A 20,135-nucleotide genomic window follows, 5' to 3' on the forward strand; every position below is an offset into this window, starting at 1 on the left:
TCCTTTAGAAATTCCATAAATATATTTGATGACACAAATAGATCTCAAATAATTCCTGCCATAGTTTTCACTCATTGTCAGCTATTAAACTATGATTTTCCTCAAGTACCATGTTTGAAAATAAGCTATTTTTAGGAAAGACATTTCTTAATATAAACTTTATACTCATGGCAGATAGAACGAGGTAGTACAAACCTTGATAATTTGTTACTTATTTTCTCATTTCCATGTTTCCTCACCATCACATAGATTGAGATTCTTAACTTTAATTCTGGATTATAAACAATAAAATTTAAAGAAAAAAAACCACATATGAAATAGGTCCAACCTCAACCTCAACCAAACAACAGTCTTAGACTACACTTAAGTCACTAAACTATATATACATATCCTTCAACCCATTGATATCACTGCAAGGTATATATTCCAAAGAGATCAAAGAAATAAGGGAAGGATTCATATGTATAAAAGAAATTTATGGTGATACTTTTTAGTATCAAAAAGTCTTTGCCCATAATTTGGTCAATAGCTAAAGAAATTCTGCCATATAAATAATATTATTTTATTTAATAAGTTTATTTATTTTTAGTTTCTTACATTCACTTCCATAAGTTTTAAATTTTCTCTCCCTTCTTCTTTTCCCCCTCACAAGACAGTATGCAATCCAACCTCAGTGTTGGTTTGATTTGCATCACTCTAATTAATAATGATTTAGAACATTGTTTTCATATCACTATAGATAGCTTTACTTCTTTCCTCTGAAAACTGCCTGTTCATATTCTTTGACCATTTGTCAATTAGGGAATGACTTGCATTCTTATAAGTTTGAATCAGTTTTCTATATATTTTAGAAATGAGGCTCTGAGTCAGAGACACTAGTTGTAAAAATTCCTTCCCAGTTTTCTACTTCCCTCCTAATCTTGGTTGCATTGGCTTTATTTGTTCAAAGGTTTTTCAATTTAATGTAATCACAATGATCCATTTTGCATTTCATAAGGTTCTCCATCTTTGGTTTGGTCATATATTCCTTCATTCTCCATAAATATGGCAGAGAAATGATTCCTTGCTCCCCTAATTTGTTTATAGTATCAGCCTTTATATCTAAATTGTGTACCCATTTGGAATTTATTTTGGAATATGATGTCAGATGTTGGTCTGTTCCCACTTTCTGCCATGCTATTTTCCAGTTTTCCCAGCAGTTTGTGTCAAATAGTGAGTTCTTATTCCAGAAGCTGTGGTCTTTGGATTTATCACATAGTAGATTACTATAATCATTAACTACTGTGCCTTGCATACCTAAGATATTCCACTGATCTACCCCTCTATTTCTTAGCCAATATCAAGTAGGTTTGGTGATTGCTGCTTTATAATACAATTTAAGATCTAGTATGGCGAGGCCACCTTCCCTAGCATTTCTTTTCATTAATTCCCTTGATATTCTGGATCTTTTATTCTTCCAGATACATTTTGTTATTATTTTTTTCTGTCTTTATAAAATATTTTGGTATTATGATTGGTGTGGCACTGAATAAGTAAATTAATTTAGGTAGAATTGTCACTTTTATTATATTATCTTGGGCTACTCATGTGCAATTGAGGTTTTTTTTTTCTAATTATTTAGATCAGACTTTATTTTTATGGAAATTGTTTTGTAGTTGTGTTCATATAATTCCCAGGTTTATTTTGACACGTCGACTCCCAAATATTTTGTGATGTCTATATATATTTTAAACAGAATTTCTCTTTCTGTCTCTTGCTGTTGGATTTTGTTGGTAATATATTGAAATGACAATGATTTATGTGGGTTTATTTGATATCCTGAAACTTTGCTAAAGTTGTTTATAATTTCAAGTACTTTTTTTCTTGAGTCTCTGTGATTGTCTAAGTATATCATATCTGCAAAGAGTGATAGCTTTGTTTCTTCTTTACCTATACTAATTCCTTCAATTTCTTTTTTCTCCTTATGGCAAAAGCTATTTATGGTACCATATTGAATAACACTGGTGATAATGGACATCCTCATTTCACCCCCAATCTTACTGGAAATGCTTCTAGCTTATCTCTATTACACATAAGGCTTAATGATGGTTTTAGATAGATTCTGCCTAGCATTTTAGGGAACACTCCATTTACTCTTCTGCTCTCAGTGTTTTTAATAGAAATGGATGTTGTATATTGTCAAAAGCTTTTTCTGCATCTGTTGAGATAATCTTATGGTTTCCATTACTTTTGTTGTTGATACAGACAATTATGTGGATTGTTTAACTAATATTGAGCCAGTCCTGCATTCCTGGTATAAATCCTACCTGGTCTTAGTGTATTATCCTTGTGATAAGTTTTTGTAATCTCTTTACTAATATAGTATTTAAAATTTTTGCATCTATATTCATTAGGGAAATTGGTCTGTAATTTTCTTTCTCTGTTTTGACTCTTCCCAGTTTAGGTATCAGCACGATATTTGTATCATAAAAAATTGGTAGTACTCCTTTTTGTCCATTTTCTCAAACAGTTTATTTAGCATTGGAACTAATTTTTCTTTAAATGTTTGATAAAACTCATTAATAAATACATCTGGCCCTGAAGATTTTTTCTTAGGGGGTACATTGATGGCTTGTTCAATTTCTTTTTATGAAATGGGGTTAAGTATTTTATTTCCTCTTCTGTTAATATGGATAATTTTTTTGTAAATATTCACCAATTTCATTAATATTGTCTAATTTATTGGCATACAATTGGGCAAAATAATTAATTTCCTCTTCATTAATGGGGAATTTAACCTTTTCATTTTTGATACTGGTAATTTGCTTTTCTTCTTTCTTTTAAATCAAATTAACCAAAGGTTTATCTGTCATTGTTTTTTTTTTCATAAAAATGCTCTTAATTTCATTCATTAGTTCAGTATTTTTCTTAGTTTCACTCTTATTAATTTCTCCTTTCATTTTCAGAATTTTTAAATTTGGTTTTTAATTAGGTATTTTTAATACATTCCTTTTCTAGATATTTTTAGTTGCCCAATCCATTGGTCTCCTCTTTCTCTCTTTTATTCATGTAAGCCTTCAGAGATATAAAACTTCCCCTAAGAACTGCTTTTGCTGCATCCCATAAGTTTTAGTATGTTGTCTCATTATTGTCATTCTATTGAATGAGGTTATTAATAGTTTCTATGATTTGTTGTTTGACCCATTCATTCTTTAGGATTAGATTATTTAGTTTCCGATGAATTTTTAGTCTATATTTCCATGGTCCTTATTACATGTAGTTGTTATTGCATCATTATCTGAAAAAGATGCATTGAATATTTCTGCCTTTCTGCATTGGATTGTGAGATTTTTATGACCTAATATATGGTCAGTTTTTGAGTAGGAGCCATGTACCACTGAGAAAAAAAAAGGTATATTCTTTTCTATACCCGTTCAGTTTTCTTCAGAGATCTAACATAGCTAACTTTCCTAAAATTCTATTCACCTCCTTAATTTCTTTTCTGTTTATTTTGTAATTAGATTCATCTAGTTCTAAGAGGGGGATGTTGATGTCCCCCACTAGTACAGTTTTGTTATCTATTTCTTCCTGTAACTACCTTAACTTCTCCTCTAAGAGTCTGGAAGCTATGCCACTTGGTGCATATATTTTTAGTAGTAATATTACTTCATTGTCTCTGGTGCCTTTTGGTGTGATATAGTTTCCTTCCTTATCCCTTTTAATTAAATCTTTATTTTTCTTTTTGCTTTTGCTTTTTCTTTGTCTGAGATCAGGATTGCTACCCTTGTTCTCTCTTTTTTTAACTTTACCTGAAGCATAATATATTCTACTCTAGCCTTTTACCCCTACCCTGTATATATCCCTCTGCTTGAAATTTGTTTCTTGTAAACAACATATTGTAGGATTATGGTTTTATATCCACACTACTATTCACTTCCATTTTATGGGACAGTTCATCCCATTCACATTCACAGTTATGATTATTAGCTGTATATTCCTCTCCATCCTATTCTTCCCCCATTTATGCTTTTCTTTCTTCATTCTCCCTTTCCCTCCTCACTAGAGTTTTGATTTTGACAAACACCTCCCTTCCCTCCCTTCTATCAGCATCCACCCTTTTCTTCCCCTTTCCCCTTCTACTTCCTATAAGGTAAGTTAGATTTCTATACCTATCTAATTATATTCCCTGTTTGAACCAAATCTGATGAGAGTAAGGTTCAAACAATGCTCATCTCCCTCCCTTCTTTCCCTCTACTCTAATAGGTCTTTGTGCTTCTTCATGTGATAAAATTGACCCTTTTCTGCCTCCTCCTTTCCTTTTCTCCCAGTACAATCCTGTCCCACCACTTAGTTAGATTTTTTATCATCACATCAAGGTCAGTTCATACCCAGAAATCCTGTCTATGTATACCCACTTTAAAAGTCATAATAAAGATACAGTCCTCAAGAGTTACAAGTATCACAGTTCCTTCTAGGGATGTAAACAGTTTGCCTTTATTGAATGAATTGTTGTTGTTGTTTTTTTACTTTCCAGTTTACCTTTTATGCCTCTCCTGAGTCTTGTATTTGATGATCAAATTTTCCATTGAGCTGTGGTCTTTTCCTCAGGAAGGTTTGGAAGTCCCATATTTCATTGAATGTCCATTTCCTCCCCTAAAAGATGATGCTCACTTTTGCTGGGTAGTTGTTCCTTTGTTGCAATTCAAACTCCTTTGCCTTACTGAATATCATAGTTCAAGCCCTCCAGTCTTTTAACATAGAAGCTGAAGGATCCTGTGTAATCCTGACTCTATTTCCACAATATTTAAATTGTTACTTTCTGGCTGATTGCAGTATTTTCTCTTTCACCCGACAGTTTTGGAATTTGACAACAATAGTCATTGGCATTTTCAGTTTGGGATTTCTTTCATTTGGTAATCCATGGAATCTTTCAATGACTATTTTACCCTCTATTTTTTCTTAGAAGATACTGTCAAGGCCCTTTTTTCATCATGACTTTTAGGTAGATCAATATTTTTTTGAATTATCTCTTCTAGATATATCTTCCAGGTCTGTTGTTTTTCCAATGGAGTATTTTGCATTTTCTTCTATTTTTTTCATTCTTTAAATTTTGTTTGACTGATTCTTTATGTGTCATAAAGTTTTTAGCTTCTACTTGCCCAGTTCCCATTTTTAATATTTTTCTTTATCATTTTCTTCATTTCTTCAATGTCTTAATGTTTTCTTCAATTAGATTTTCTACTGCCTCATCCATTTGGGCTATTTTACTTTTTAAGGAGTTCTTTTCTTCAGTGAGTTTTTGCACCTCTTTTTTTTTTCCATTTAGCCAATTCTACCTTTTAGGAAGTTGTTTCTGTAGTCTTTTCTTTTTCTTCTTCTTTCTTTTCCAAGCTACTTACTCTCTCTTACATACCTCACAAAAATTTTTTTCCCAATTTTTCTTATACTTCTTTTATTTTACTTTTAAAATATTTCTTGAGATCTTTCAAGAAGGCTTTTTTGACTTGTGACCAGTTCATATTCCCCTTTGAGGTTTTGGGTGTGGCTTTATTGACCATGTTGTTCTCTCATGAATTTGTGCCTTGATCTTCCCTGTCCTCATAGTAAGAATCTATGGTCATTTTTCCATTTCTGTTTATTGCTCACAGTGTTTGCCTATTCCCTGGATGTTAAAGTTGAGTTCTGAAGCTGGAGCACAAGGGGCAATGACCCAATCTTTATGTGCTAGGGGCCAGTACCAAGTCACTAGCTTTGTATGCTGGGGCCTCAGGTGTTGGCACCTGGAAGATGTAGGGATCTGACAGCTCACCTGGTACAGAGTTGGGGAGAGCAACACCAAAGTTCTCAGGGTGGGGGTGGAGGGTCCAGCCCCTGGAGGATGTCTGCTCACCTAGGCTGCTTTGAAGCACTGGAATGTTTGGCTGTTGGAGAATACCTGGTTGCTAGAGCAAGTGGTAGTTTTATAAGCTGGAGTCTACCAGTTTCCTTTCCTATGACAAGTCACTCTGGGGGTCCTAGTGTTGGCCTTGGCTGCTCAACTACCCTAGGGCTGGGATACCCTCCAGTTTCCTGAGGTGGGGCCTGCTGCTGGCTTGCTGGGATGCCCCTGTCCTGTACTGCTCCTTTTCCACCTGAGTCAGAGGGACCTTTTCTGTTAATCTCCCAAGCTTCTGGGGCTACAAGACTGCCAAGCCCCATCTTTCCGCTGGTTCAGCTGTCTCAGATTTTTTTCTTGGGGCAATATTATCTGGGTTTTTAGAAATCAATAAGAGAGAGTGAGAGAGACTTACTTCTTACTCCACAATCTTGGCTCATGGAGGTGGTCCCAATTCATATTTTTTTTTCTTGAAGGCTTTGAATGTAGGAACATTGACTTGGTTATCTTTTGATTGTGGGTTTTGATATTCTTTATCACCATAGTAACTTCCTATGGTCAGAATTTTTTTTTCTGTTGTTTATTTTCCCCCAGCCTATTGTTTGATTTTTAATGCTTTGTTAAAGTAGAGCTATGCAGAAAGGGTGGAGGGTCTGCTGTCCCAAGCTTCAGGGATTTTGTGTAGCTATGATTGTTTTCAGATATTCAGAGATACTTCTAAGGACCTGCAAATTTTCACTTTTTCCAAGGTGGTATGATGTAAGGAGAGGTATGTTTACTACTCTCCTGGCCTCTGCTCTGTAAGCGGCCACAAGCTCTCTTTCCAGCCTTGGAACTGTGAGGAGGTCCTTGCTCCACTGTGGCCATAAGATCTCATGTACTAGTGCTCTTTCTTGCCCTGGAATTGCCACCCAAAGATGCAATGGGCAAAGCAATAGAGTTCAGCCTCAGTGATAGCAAAGAGACCCCTCTACCTTCCATCTGACCAGTTGTTTATCTCCCCCCTTAACATCTCTGGGCTGAGAGCATCTGAGGGCAGAGTAGCTGCTGCCACTGTTTATTCAGAGGATCTCAAGTCCTGCTCCTGGTTTTCTGCGGCCAAGGCTGTGCTGACACAGCCTGTGCTGGATTGTGCTCCACTCTCTCTCATATGCAACAGACGTTTCCTACGGACATTCTAAGTTGTCTTTGGTGTCTGGTGGCTGAAATTTCTGGAAACTGCCACTATGGCCATCTATTCATTTGCCTCAATACCTACTCCTCATTTGGTGGGGCTTGGATTGTTCTGATGTGGGCTGCTCTGGACTGTGCTGCTCTCTCACACTGGTGCAGTCGACCTTTCCTGATACCCTTCCAAGTTGTCTTGGGGCAGAAAACTGATTCACCCTGTCTTTTTGTGGGTTCTGCCATTCTAGAATTTTTTACAGTCATTATTTAAATGTATTTGGAGGGATTTGGGGGATAGCTGAAGTGAGTCCCTGCCTTTGCACTGCCATCTTGGCTATATCTTGTGACCTTATTTAAATCACCAAATTTCTCTGAGTATCAGTTTTGTCATCAGTAAATGGAGGAGCTTGAGCCAGAGTATTTCTAATATAGCTTTCAGTCTTAGGATTCCAGCAAATCTATGTTCAAGGTCAAGTTTGATTTTGCACACAGAAACTTGAAGCTTCTGATTGAGCTGCAGGCACATCTATTGGGAAAGAAGCACCTGTTCTTTGCCAGAATTCTGACAAACAAAGTATGATGTGTGTACATGACATCTAACCTCATAATGGAAGTTTGTTTTGCAAAGGACAGAGGTGTCTGACAGTACACTGTTAAGTGATGATTCACTCAGTGTTTTCCCACCCTACTCCTTTCTCTTCTTCCTTGTTCTGTTCATGTTGTCAAGGTCAATGTATGTGATTAAAGAAGAATGGGAAGGAGAGCAATATTGGGTAAAGAGAATGACAGTTTGTCACCCAAATCCCATGGAAAGAATTCCCTTGACACCCCAAAGCCACACAGTGATTTTTGTTGTTACATTCACATAAATTATGGCACCCCTAGCTGTTTGAGGGTAACTTCACCTGAAAAATCCAAGAGGGAATGGGAATAAAAATGCACACTGTTCTGATTAGAATATTCAAGATTAGATGAATAAGAAAAACCTCTCAAATAGAAATTTTTATTTTTGAAAGGTGGCCTCTTTCTTTCTTTGGGTATTGATTTAATCATAGTTCCCTTTTTCATATCTTAAATATTTATAGATGCTCCCTTTGTTTGCTTTGCTGATAAAGCCCCCAGATTCCTTCAAAGTATGGCTCCAGTGCTACTCCTTAATAGGTTTTTGCAGAAGCCCTCCTAATTATAAGCTCTCTTTTTTCTCCTTAGTTGATTTTTTGTAACTTTGTATATACCACATTTTATTGGTATATGTATTTATTGTGTCCAACTGGTAGAACAGAATCCCCTCTTGGGCAGGGACTTTCTTTTGCTTTTTTGCATCCTTAGTGATTAGCATAGTGTTCATGATGTCTTGAACAGAGTGTGCCCCAATACAGGTTTGATTGATTCCATTGAAAATAATACAATTCTGAGGAAATAGGGGATAATGATCAAAACATGGCCTTGAAGTCTGGAGGACTTACCTTCAGGTCTCACTTCTAATAAATTCATTGTATAACCTTGAGAAAGTTATTTAATAGCTAAAGGATCTAAGCAACTCCTTAATAGTAAGCTGCATAAAAGATTCTGATACACTTTGGTTGAAAGGAATTTCTTCACCTAGGAGTTCTCTATACTGAAAAATATTTCTAGATATATACATATATATATATATATATATGTATACACACATACATACATATATACACATATACATATATACACATATATGTATACATTTATGTGTGTATACATATGTATGTATGTATATACACACATATGTAAATATGTACACATATATTTTTATATATAAGTACATATATATCAATAGCCTCATTTTGTGGAGAGAGAGAGAGAGAGAGAGAGAGAGAGAGAGAGAGAGAGAGAGAGAGAAAGGAAGAAAGGATGGAAGGAAGGAAGGGAGGAAGGGAGGAAGGGAAGCAAGAAGAAAGGAAGGGAGGGAGGGAGGAAGAACAAGGCCCAGAGGCAACTCAGGACCATATAGTATAAAATGATTGAAATAAGTCTAGCCCAGGTCTAGACATTGGGTTTAAATTCAGGTTTAAATTCACTAGTTTCCAACTATACTATGGTACCTATTTAGTAACATTATAAATATGTTGATACATACATAAATTCTTTACCTAATTCCTGAATCTTAGTCATTTTGCTAGGATAGACTTAATCAGTACCGCACACCAAATACATTCTCATTTGTTTTAAAATGCTTAATGAATACCTTTCTTTCAAATATTATCATTTTAGAGAGCAGCAAGGAAATATATAATATTCTTTTCTATTATCATTACAGCTAAAGGAATTATAGGAACAAGACAGTGATGCCTGAGAGATATTTGCATCTCATCTACCTCCTATTTGTATAGAGAGACAGCCATTTCATCATGTATTATCACTAGAATGAAAGCCACCAGACCTGAATTTTTATTCTGAATTCACAGCTGCATAAATGTGGTAAATAAACTTCTTTCCCCCTCTCACCCAGCTCATTAATGCCCAGAGGCTTTCCTTTGCAAAAGTTCAAAGCTATTGCTCATTATAAGAAATCTTACCAGAAGAAAGATACTAAAAATAGTTCTTAAAGCAGTATATTATGTGATGTCTATGAAGAGAGATGTATACTCTTAGTCTGTAAAGGTAAAATGAAATGTTAAAATTTGCTCATAAGGGTAATATTAATAAAATATTAAAGCAGATTCTGCCAGAAATGGGGATTTTTTGTTAAAAACTTGTCATGTTGCTGATAATTCACATTTTCAGCCATAATAATTATTATTCCTTTAATCCCCACTTCACAGTACTCTTCATAATAACTACAAGTATCCTGAAGGTAAATAGACATGAGTACAATTAGTAAGAAATAATAGGGTTTGAATCATCTTGTTCTCTATCTTTTTTTCTTTTAATTATCACTGTAGATGATGACAGATTAACATATTTCACTGTGATGTACATGTGGGCATTAATTTGTTCCACAAGAAATTGAATCCTTCCCCTGTTTAATAATAACCAATTTTTTTACTTCACATAAATTATCTCATTTAATAATCACTGCTATCGCTTAATTGAATATCACCTTTATTATTATATGCTTCATGGATGATGTTATTGAGGCTTAAAATTGTAGTTAACTTGCAAAGGGTATCACACAGGGAGGAAATTTCAGAGGAAGGATTTGAATCCAGGTCTTTCTGTCTATAAATATAAGCACTCTGCCTCTTTTTCATTTTTTTAATATTTTATCATTTTTATTTAATATTTTAGTTTTCAACATTGATTTCCTCAAGATTTTGAGTTACAAATTTTCTCCCCATTTCTACCCTCCCCCCCCCATTCCAAGACGGCATGTATTCTGATTGCCTTGTTCCCCAGTCAGCACTCCCTTCTTTCACCCCAATCCCCCACCATCCCATTTCCCCTTACTTTCTTGTAGGGCAGGATAGATTTTTATGCCCCATTCCCTATATATCTTGTTTCCCAGTTGCATGCAAAAAAAAAAAAAACAACTTTGTTTTAAGCATCTGCTTTTAAAACTTTGAGTTCCAAATTCTCTCCCCTCTTCCTTTCCACTCACCCTCCCTAGGAAGGCAAGCAATTCAACATAAATCACATATGTGTTATTATGCAAAATACTTCCACAATACTCATATTGTGAAAGTCTAACTGTATTTTCTTCCATCCTATCCTGTCCGACTTTATCCAATTTTCTCCCTTGACCCTGTCCCTTTTCAAAAGTGTTTGCTTTTGATCACCTTCTCCCCCTATCTGCCCTCCCTTCTATCATCTCCTCCTTTTTTTTATCCCCTTCTGTTTACTTTCCTGTGGAGTAAGATATGCATTGGAGTATGTATGTTATTCCCCCCTCAAGTTGAATCCAATGAGAGTAAGATTCACTCATTCCCCCTCACCTGCCCCCTCTTCTCTTCCAGCAGAACTGCTTTTTCTTGCCACTTTTATGTAAGATAATGTACCCCATTCTATCTCTCTCTTTCTCCTTCTCTCAATATATTCCTCTCTCACTCCTTAAATTTATGTCCTTTTTAAGGTATGATCCTGTGCCCTCTGTCTATATTCACTTCAACTCCCCTAATACTGAGAAAGGTCTCATGAATTACACACATCATCTTTTCATGTAGCAATGTAAACATAACAGTTTCACTTTAGTAAGTCCCTTATGAATTCTCTTGTTTATCTTTTCATGCTTCTTTCCATTCTTATATTTGAATGCCAAATTTTCTATTCAGCTCTGACCTTTTCATTGAGAAAGATTGAAAGTCGTCTATTTTATTGAAAATCCATATTTTGCCTTGGAGCGCTATACTCAGTTTTGGTGGGTAGGTGATTCTTGGTTTTAATCCTAGCTCCTCTGACCTCCAGAATACGATAATCTAAGCCCTTTGATCCCTTAATGTAGAAGCTGCTAGATCTTGTATTATTCTGACTGTGTTTCCACAGTATTCAAATTATTTCTTTCTGGCTGCTTGCAGTATTTTCTCCTTGTCCTGGGAGCTCTGGAATTTAGTGACAACATTCCTAGGAGTTTTCTTTTTGGGATCTTTTTCAAGAGGCGATTGGTGGATTCTTTCAATTTCTATTTTACTCTCCAGTTCTAGAATATCAGGGCAGTTTTCCTTGATAATTTCTTCAAAGATGATATCTAGACTCTTTTTTTGATCATGGCTTTCAGGTAGTCCAATAACTTTTAAATTACCTCTCCTGGATCTATTCTCCAGTACAGTGGTTTTTCCAATGAGATATTTCTCATTGTCTTCCTTTTTTTCATTCCTTTGTTTCTGATTTATAATATCTTGATTTCTCATAAAGTCACTAGCTTCCACTTGCTCCAATCTAATTTTTAAGGTGGTATTTTCTTCAGTGATCTTTTGGACCTCCTTTTCCATTTGGCTAATTCTGCCTTTCAAGGCATTCTAATCCTCACTGGCTTTTTGGAGCTCTTTTGCCACATGAGTTAGTCTAATTTTTAAGGTGTTATTTTTTTCAGTATTTTTTTGTGTCTCCTTTAGCCAGTGCTTGACTTGTTTTTCATGGTTTTCTCGCATCACTCACATTTCTCTTCCCAATTTTTCCTCTACTTCTCTTACTTGCTTTTCCAAATCCTTTTTGAGCTCTTCCATGGGCTGAGATCAGTTCATGTTTTTCTTGGAGGCTTTTGATGTAGGCTCTTTGACTCTGTTGATATCTTCTGCCTGTATGTTTTGCTTTGTCATCAAAAAAGGAATCTAGAGTTTGAGTTTGAGTCCACGTTTGAGTCCGAGTTTGTTTTCGCTGCCTCTTCATGTTCCCAGCCAGCTACTTGACCCTTGAACTTTCTGTCAGGATCTGATTGCTTGTAGAGTAGAGAGTACTTTGTCCCAAGCTTTGGGGTCCAACATTGTTTTTCAGAGCTACTTCTACTCCACTGTCACCCCAGGCTCTGTCACTCCAGTGCTCGTTCTCCCCTAAGAAACACCAACCAGGACTGTAATACAGTTCTAAGCAGGGCACAGTAAAAGAATCTGCCTTTGTGCCCCCAAAGCGCTCCTTGCACTCCTACTCTGATCCGCTGGTAGAATCCTCCCACAGTGTGAGCCAGGAACTCCGGAAACAGCTGATGCTGATGCTATAGCTATGGAAACAGCCTCAGGAGTTTCCTGCTGCTGCCACCACCACCCGCTGTACCTCTTCTGCCACCCCTAGGGCTGGTGATCAGAACATTCTGAACTGGATTCCACAGTTTCCACCTAACCTGCTCTTTGGCTTTTGTGGGTTGATAAGTCTGGTAACTGCCACAGCTCACTGTTTCATGGCCCCAAGGACTGTTCTGGCTGGCTGATTCCAAGTCTGGTCTGTCCTGGCGTGGCCCACACTGGGCTGCCCTCCACTCTCAGAACTGTGGGATAGATCCTTCTCTGCAACCATCCAGGCTCTCCTGGGCTGGAGCCCTGTTTCCCTCTGCTATTTTGTGGGTTTCACAGCTCTAGAATTTGATCAGAGCCATTTTCTACCAGTGTTTGGAGGAATTTGGGGGAGCATGTATCCAAGTTCCTGCTTCTTTCCAGCCACCATCTTGGCTCTGCCCCACCTCCCCACCCCCAAGCTGCCTCTTTAGGGGTTTTCCTGACCACATATTTTTTTCTTTGTGCTTTTAGCATATCACAGGGCCTAAAATAGTGAACCACTTCATATTATGGTTCCAACCTTTCTTTCAAGACTGATTTCCCATTACTCCACTCATACTTTCTATGTCCCAACCAAATTGGTCTTATTCCTGTTTCCCACTCATGACATCCCATCTCTTATCTCTGTACCTTTGTAGAGGTTATCCCCATGTGTAGAATATTATCCTTCTTCTACCTCCACATCCTCAATACCTGGCTCCATTCAAAGCTCATGTCACAGGCCACCACTTCCACAAGGCCCTTCCTTTGTTGTTAGTTCTTTTTCAATTTCCCATTGCCCTTTGGTTTTTATTTTGTATATGTGAGTGGGGATACACCCAAACCCCAATTAATCACCGAAATAAAATCATCAAAATGAAACAAGGGATAAATTAGTCCTTAATCAACTTGAAAGGATTAGGGGTTGGGGATGAGGGCAGTTAAGTTAATTAATGGAAAAGGATTATTTAAACCCCTATAATGTGAAAAGCAATGGCTTAGCACTTGGATACAAACAGAAAACTGGAGATATCCCTTCTCTTGAGAAGTTCACATTCTAAGAAGGTTGACACCAAGCAGGAAATACTGTGATTTGTTTAAGAGAATCAGTCATTCCCTATGAGACTATATTTATTGCCTATCCAGCTATCATTTATTTATCTATCTATCTATGTGTCTACCTAATATATCTATCTATCTTTCTATTAACTATCATATCTCAAACATTTCTCTACCATCTGTTATATATCTATCTACCATCTTTCTATATCATATAGAAATAGCAAATTAGATTAGAGCTAGTCAATTAAGAGAGAGAGGACTCTGAATTTGGAACCTGAAGATTCCAGTCTTCTGAGATGGAATTTTTCTTATAAGATATCAACTTTAGTGAGGTTTAATATCTAAAATAGAGATTCTCTTATTTCAAAAATCTGTCACTTACTCAAAGATCTCTAGTACCATGAATTAACCAAAAAAAGTTTACTATGCTTTTCCATTAAAATGAAAATAAAGTTATCATTCCTTCAGCAAGAGGCATCACCATTATTAACTGCAGGATATAGTCAGGTACTCAAACATCTCTATGATCTCAGTAATGCAGATGCCCTTGCCCCCCATTTATGCCTATTAAAGTCCCCCCCCAATTCAGAAATCCAACCCATATAACTCCATTTGACTTTCATCCATGTCCTCTTTTCACTTTGGTGTCTGAGGTCCACCCGATGTATTGGCAGTCCTCTTTGATTTTTGCTAAAAATTGTAGGATAAGCTATCTATTGGCTATCCACTTCTTTGATGACATTCTTTACTCTTGTTCTTTGAATTTCCTTATTATTACATAGGGGTACAAGGAGGAATAGCACCTCTGACATGAGGGCTGACTGAGCATTTTCAGGGCCATTCATCCATCTCTGGTGTTTACCTCCCACCCTACCTGTGGTTCCAAGAAGCTGTAGCATATGCAGTGACCTCACCCCAGTAAAACCATTACAGCAGAGGGGCTAAACCAGGCTGAGGGTAAGTGAGAGGTTGGAAAACAACTGGTGAGTTAGAGCACTGTCTATCTGTAACAGCAAGCACCCTGGCACACCTGTGATGGCCTGCTAGCACAAGTTCTTTGATCTGCTTTTCTCAAGGAAAGGCAACTTTAAGGGTGTCAACCATTTTACTTTAATTACAGATAAGTAGAATATACAAGCAGAGAAATTAGCAGAGATTAAATAGACAGGGTTCTAACTGTCTGAACAAAGTAATACAACTAGGTACATACACTGCCAGATCACAGGAGCATCAACATTTGAGTAGTGGGGGGGGGGGGTCTCTTAAGTCCCATTCAGGGAATCAGAAGATTCTTCTCATGAGCAAGCCCCAAAGCAAAATCTCACCTCAGAATATATATATATATATAAAGTGTATATATATACATACACTTTTGACTAATAGGCTTAGAGGCAGAAGGCATCACACCCCTCATGACTCAGTGCCTAATTAGCTTAGTACCAAAAGGTGTGACAGCCATCCTACAAGCAAGCCCCCTAGTTAGCAATCCTCCCCCTAAGCAAGCTCCTCCTTAGGCAAGTTCCTTCCCCAATGGGCTCTATGTGACTCAGGATATATCACAGCTGTGAGCTGGGCCAGAGCTCAAAGCAGCAAGACATCCATGATTGAAATACCTGTGTACCTTTACAGCTGGGAACATGGCCGCTGCTCCACTAAAAAAAAGGCTAACATGTGGTCACATAGGTCTATTAATGAGTGAGGAAGATCTTATATTCCATTAATGCTACACTACCCTAAGAATGTGAAGACTTTCCCTGGTGGAGTAAGTGAGAACAATTAGTTCTAATGGCCATGAAGTTAGCTGAAGCAGTCATTGTGGAATCAGAAAGATCTTAGTCAGGCACAAAAACAGATTAGGTCATCTTCTGCATCCTGGCTTTTGTCTTGCCTCTGGACTTCAATGACTCTGGAAGAAAGAGTGAAGCTGATAACTTTATGCAACTCCACCACACTTAAATCTAATTCAAGCACAAATCAAGATATCAATCCACGTTGTCACTGGTCCTCTTCAAAAATGAAGGACTAACAATAAGAAGCATATTTACAAGCATATAGCAATAAGCATATTCATAGCTTTCCATTGTATTCAGGGTGATAGTCATTTCTAATATGTTTCATATTGGTCCATGACTCCTAGTAATCTAATAGTGCCATAAGATAGGTTATTTAAAAAAGTACATCTTGAACTAAATTCTAAAGATCAAGAATTTTGTAGTTTTTTTTAACTTTTTCATTTGTTTCTTTTGTTTTCTTTTTCCTTTTCTTTTTCTTTCTTCCTTCCTTCCTTCCTTTCTTTCAGCCTGGAAGGAGGTGTTGTCCAAGCAGAAGATTCCTCAAAGAAATCTTTCAAAAATACATATTTAATTAGCAGATTTATAATTTTCTTAACTAAAACTTTATTATGCATGGAGATTTAATCAATTATCAGTATGAAAATATGTTTAGAAAACTTGAGAAAAATATTGTCCGTGTGGTTCACACCTTATAAAGTCTAAGTTTTTTTGTAAATTCTTAAAAATATTATATAAATTTGAGCTGTTGTCATTTATCCTATTATTCCTTCTATATTAAATAGAACTCAGGACAAATATTTTAGAGAAGCAAATCGAGGCCATTCTGCATGAACAACTTCTCCCCTTTTCCTCATCTCCTGTTACTAGTATACCTTCTGACATTTTCTCCTCTTTCGCTCCAGTTTCATATACTCTTTAAAATGTTAACCCCTCTAATTATTCATGTAATTCCATTTCACCCCATGTCCTCCAACAAATTGTCTCCTCTGTCAAACTCCTCTTTCATTTATTTTAAATCTTTCCCTCTCTGGTGGTTCATTTCCTATTGCCTAAAGCAGAGGGCAGGAACCTGTGGTCTTGTGGCCTGCTAGGTCTTCAGGTGTGGCCCTTTGACTGAATCCAAACTTCACAGAACAAATTACTTTAATAAAAAGATTTGTTCTGTAAAACTTCAACTCAGTCCAAAGGCTGCACCTAAGGGCCTAGAAGGTTACTTGAGGCCACATGGTCCCCATCCCTGGCCTAAAGCATACCCATGTCTCCCCTATCCTGGAAAAAAAAGAACCAAAAAAATTAAATCTCATTTTATCCTTCTATTTCTGCTATCAAGGTATTTCCCTTCTGACCTTTGTAGCTAAACTCAAAAAACACCATCAAACAATAGCCGCCTCTATTTTCTCTCCTCATTCTCTCCTTAAACCCTAACAATCTGTCTTCCAACCTTATTATTCCAGGGATACTGCTCTCTCTGAAGGTACTGACGATCTCTTACTTGTCAAATCCCATAGTCTTTTCTAAATCCTCATTCTCCTTGACCTCTCCGAAGCTTTTTGCACTGTTGATCACTCCTCCTTGATACTCTCTTCTCTCTAGGTTTTTAGGACAGCACTCTCTCCTGGCTCTCCTCCTACCTCTCTGACCACTTTTTCTATCTCCTTCCTCTAGATCACACCCTTTAAGAGTAGGTGGCCATCCCCTTCTGTTGTGGGTCCTTTTCTCCCTCTATATTAATTCATTTGCTGATCTCTTCAACTCCAGTGAGATTTGATTATTGTCTTCATGCTAATGATTCTCACATAAACCTTTCCCACCCCACTCTCTTTGCTGACCTTCAGTCCCAGTCTTGTCAATTTCACTTCACAACATCTCTCAAATACACCCCCTTCTCTCCTTTGGTAATGGTACCCCTCTAGTGCAAGCCCTCATTTCCTCATGCCTTGATCAATATAATAGCCTGCTGGTGGGTCTTCCTATCTCATCTCTCCACACTTGAATCCATTCTCCATTCAGCCACTAAAATGATTTTCCTAAAACACGAGTCTGATCATGTCACCCCTCTACTCAAACTCCAGTGGGTCTCTGTTGCCTTCAGGAACAAATAGAAAATGTTGTTTTTCACAAGGGCAGCTTACCTTGTTGTGTTTGTCCTTCATTCTCGAAGAGGACCATGACATCCGGGAAATGATGCCATGACCTGCGATTCACTTTGATTTGAGTGAGGCAGGGCTGTACAAGGTCACAAGCCTCACTTTCTCCTCCAGAACCTTCTGGGTCCAGTGGCTGATAGTCACCAGGATGACTGGAGATGGCCCAGGATGCATTGGGAGACCCTGGCCCTTTCAGGCTAAGGTCTTTTTAGGTTCTCACTTTGAGTGAGGTAATGCCCATTTGGTGAATAGGCCTCTTACCTAGCCAGTTTTCTTACACTTTACTCTCCAAAATATGTGCTTTGATTAAGTGAGACTGGCCTCCTTGTTGTTCTGCGAATAAGACATGCCATTTCTTGGCTCTAGGCACTTTCTCCAGATGTCTTCCAGGACTGTAATGTTCTCCCTCTGCTTTAACTATTGACATCTCTGGTCCCCTTTAAGTCCCAAATACAATCCTGTTTTTAGAACAAGCTTTCCATATCTCCTCTTACTTCCAGTCCTTTTCCTCTTTTGATTATTTACTGTTTATTAAGTATATGGGTTGCTTTGTATATATATTTTTGAATGTTATCTTCCCCATTATATTACAAGGATCTTGAGGGCAGAAACTCTTTCTTGCTTCCTTTTGTATCCCAAGTGCTTAGAACAGTGCCTAGCAAATAGTAGGAACTTAAATATTTATTGAACAAATAGAATGAATAAATTAATTCAAACTAATTTGATTTTGATTCATATCAGAGCCCTAACTAGCAGATAGTAACTGGGACATTGTCTTCAGTAAGAATATTTAGACAGTGCTTGGAATGCTACTGATTTCACCCTGTTCTTGCTGTTCCATAGTATCTGAGTCTTCATGGTCCCATTTGGGGTTTTCTTGGCAAAGATACCAGAGTGTTTGGCATTTCCTTCTCTAGCTCATTTTATAGAAGAAGAAGTTAAGGCAAATGGGGTTAAGTGAACTGCCAAGGGTCACAGAGCTAGTTAGTGTCTAAAGCAAGATTTGAAACCAGTTCTTCCTAACTCTAGACCTGATACTCTATCCACTGTGCCACCTAGCTGCCCCAATTTCACCCTACTAAGTATCAAGTATCTTGTAGTCCCTCCCCTCCATCAAAGTGCACTGTCTTGGGGTGTTTCTCCCACACCAGTCCACAAAACTACATTTACATTAAAATATTGACTTTTGAAGTCATTTTGATTGTATTTTCCTGGTTGCCAAAACTGCTAGGTACATCTTTCCTTTGTATTAATTGTTAAACCTAACAGGTCTATAATGCTTTGCTCTTAGGTCAGGAAAGGGAAGTTGATAAACAATATAACTGCAATTGCTCTTCGAAATTCTACTATGAGCTCAGCCCTATTCTTGGGGCTGTAGGAGAGAAGGAGCTTAAATGTTTGTTGATTGTTTGAGCAAGGGATTGAAAAATATATCACATTGATACTTCAGTGTAGTTTGGAGAAATGAGCCCATGAAGGTATTAAAGGCAAATTATATAACATTTATGTGTGCGTGTATGTACATATGTATATTTTATATGTGTGTATCTATGTATATATATAATGTGTTTTATATTATATTCATCATATTATATACTATTATTTATGTTGTTATGTCATGAGATGTCATGTTGTGTCATGTGTTGCTTTGTGTCATTTCATTGTATTGTGTTATTTTATATCATGTTATATTGCTATGTTATGTTAAGTTGTATTATGTTGTATTAGATTGTATTAGATTACATTACATTGTGTTGCCTCACATTACATTACATTATGTTACGTTATGTTACATTATGTTACATTACATTGTGTCGTGCTGTGTCGGGTCGTGACATGTCGTGTTCTGTTATATCATGTTGTGTTATATGGTGTTGTGTTATGTTATGTTATGTTATGTTATGTTATGCTATGCTATGTTATGCTATGCTATGTTATGTTATGCTGTGTTGTGTTATGTTGTATTAGATTTTATTAGATTACATTACATTGTATTGTATTATATTTATATTAAGTTATATTATGTTATGTTATGTTGTATTGTATTGTAATACGTTACATTACGCTATGCTATGTTACGCTACGCTACATTACATTACATTACATTATATTATATTATATTATATTATATTATATTATATTATATTATATTATATTATATTATTGTCCTCCTTGCTGTGCTATGAACAAGATACTCCATCGCTCAGCTCTAAGCATATTCTCTAACTGTCCCCTAGTCCTGGAATGCTCTTCTTCCTCTGCTCCAACAACTGACCTCTCTGGTTTCCTTTAAGTCCAAAATAAAATCCCATCTTTACAGCAAGGCTTAATTCCAGTGCTTTTCCTCTTTTAATTATTTCCATATATATATATATATATATATATATATATATATATATATATATATATATATATATATATATATATATATACATACTTATATGTGCATATATAT

The sequence above is a fragment of the Trichosurus vulpecula genome, chromosome 5, assembly GCF_011100635.1.
Source record: "Trichosurus vulpecula isolate mTriVul1 chromosome 5, mTriVul1.pri, whole genome shotgun sequence".
Classification (NCBI taxonomy): domain Eukaryota; kingdom Metazoa; phylum Chordata; class Mammalia; order Diprotodontia; family Phalangeridae; genus Trichosurus; species Trichosurus vulpecula.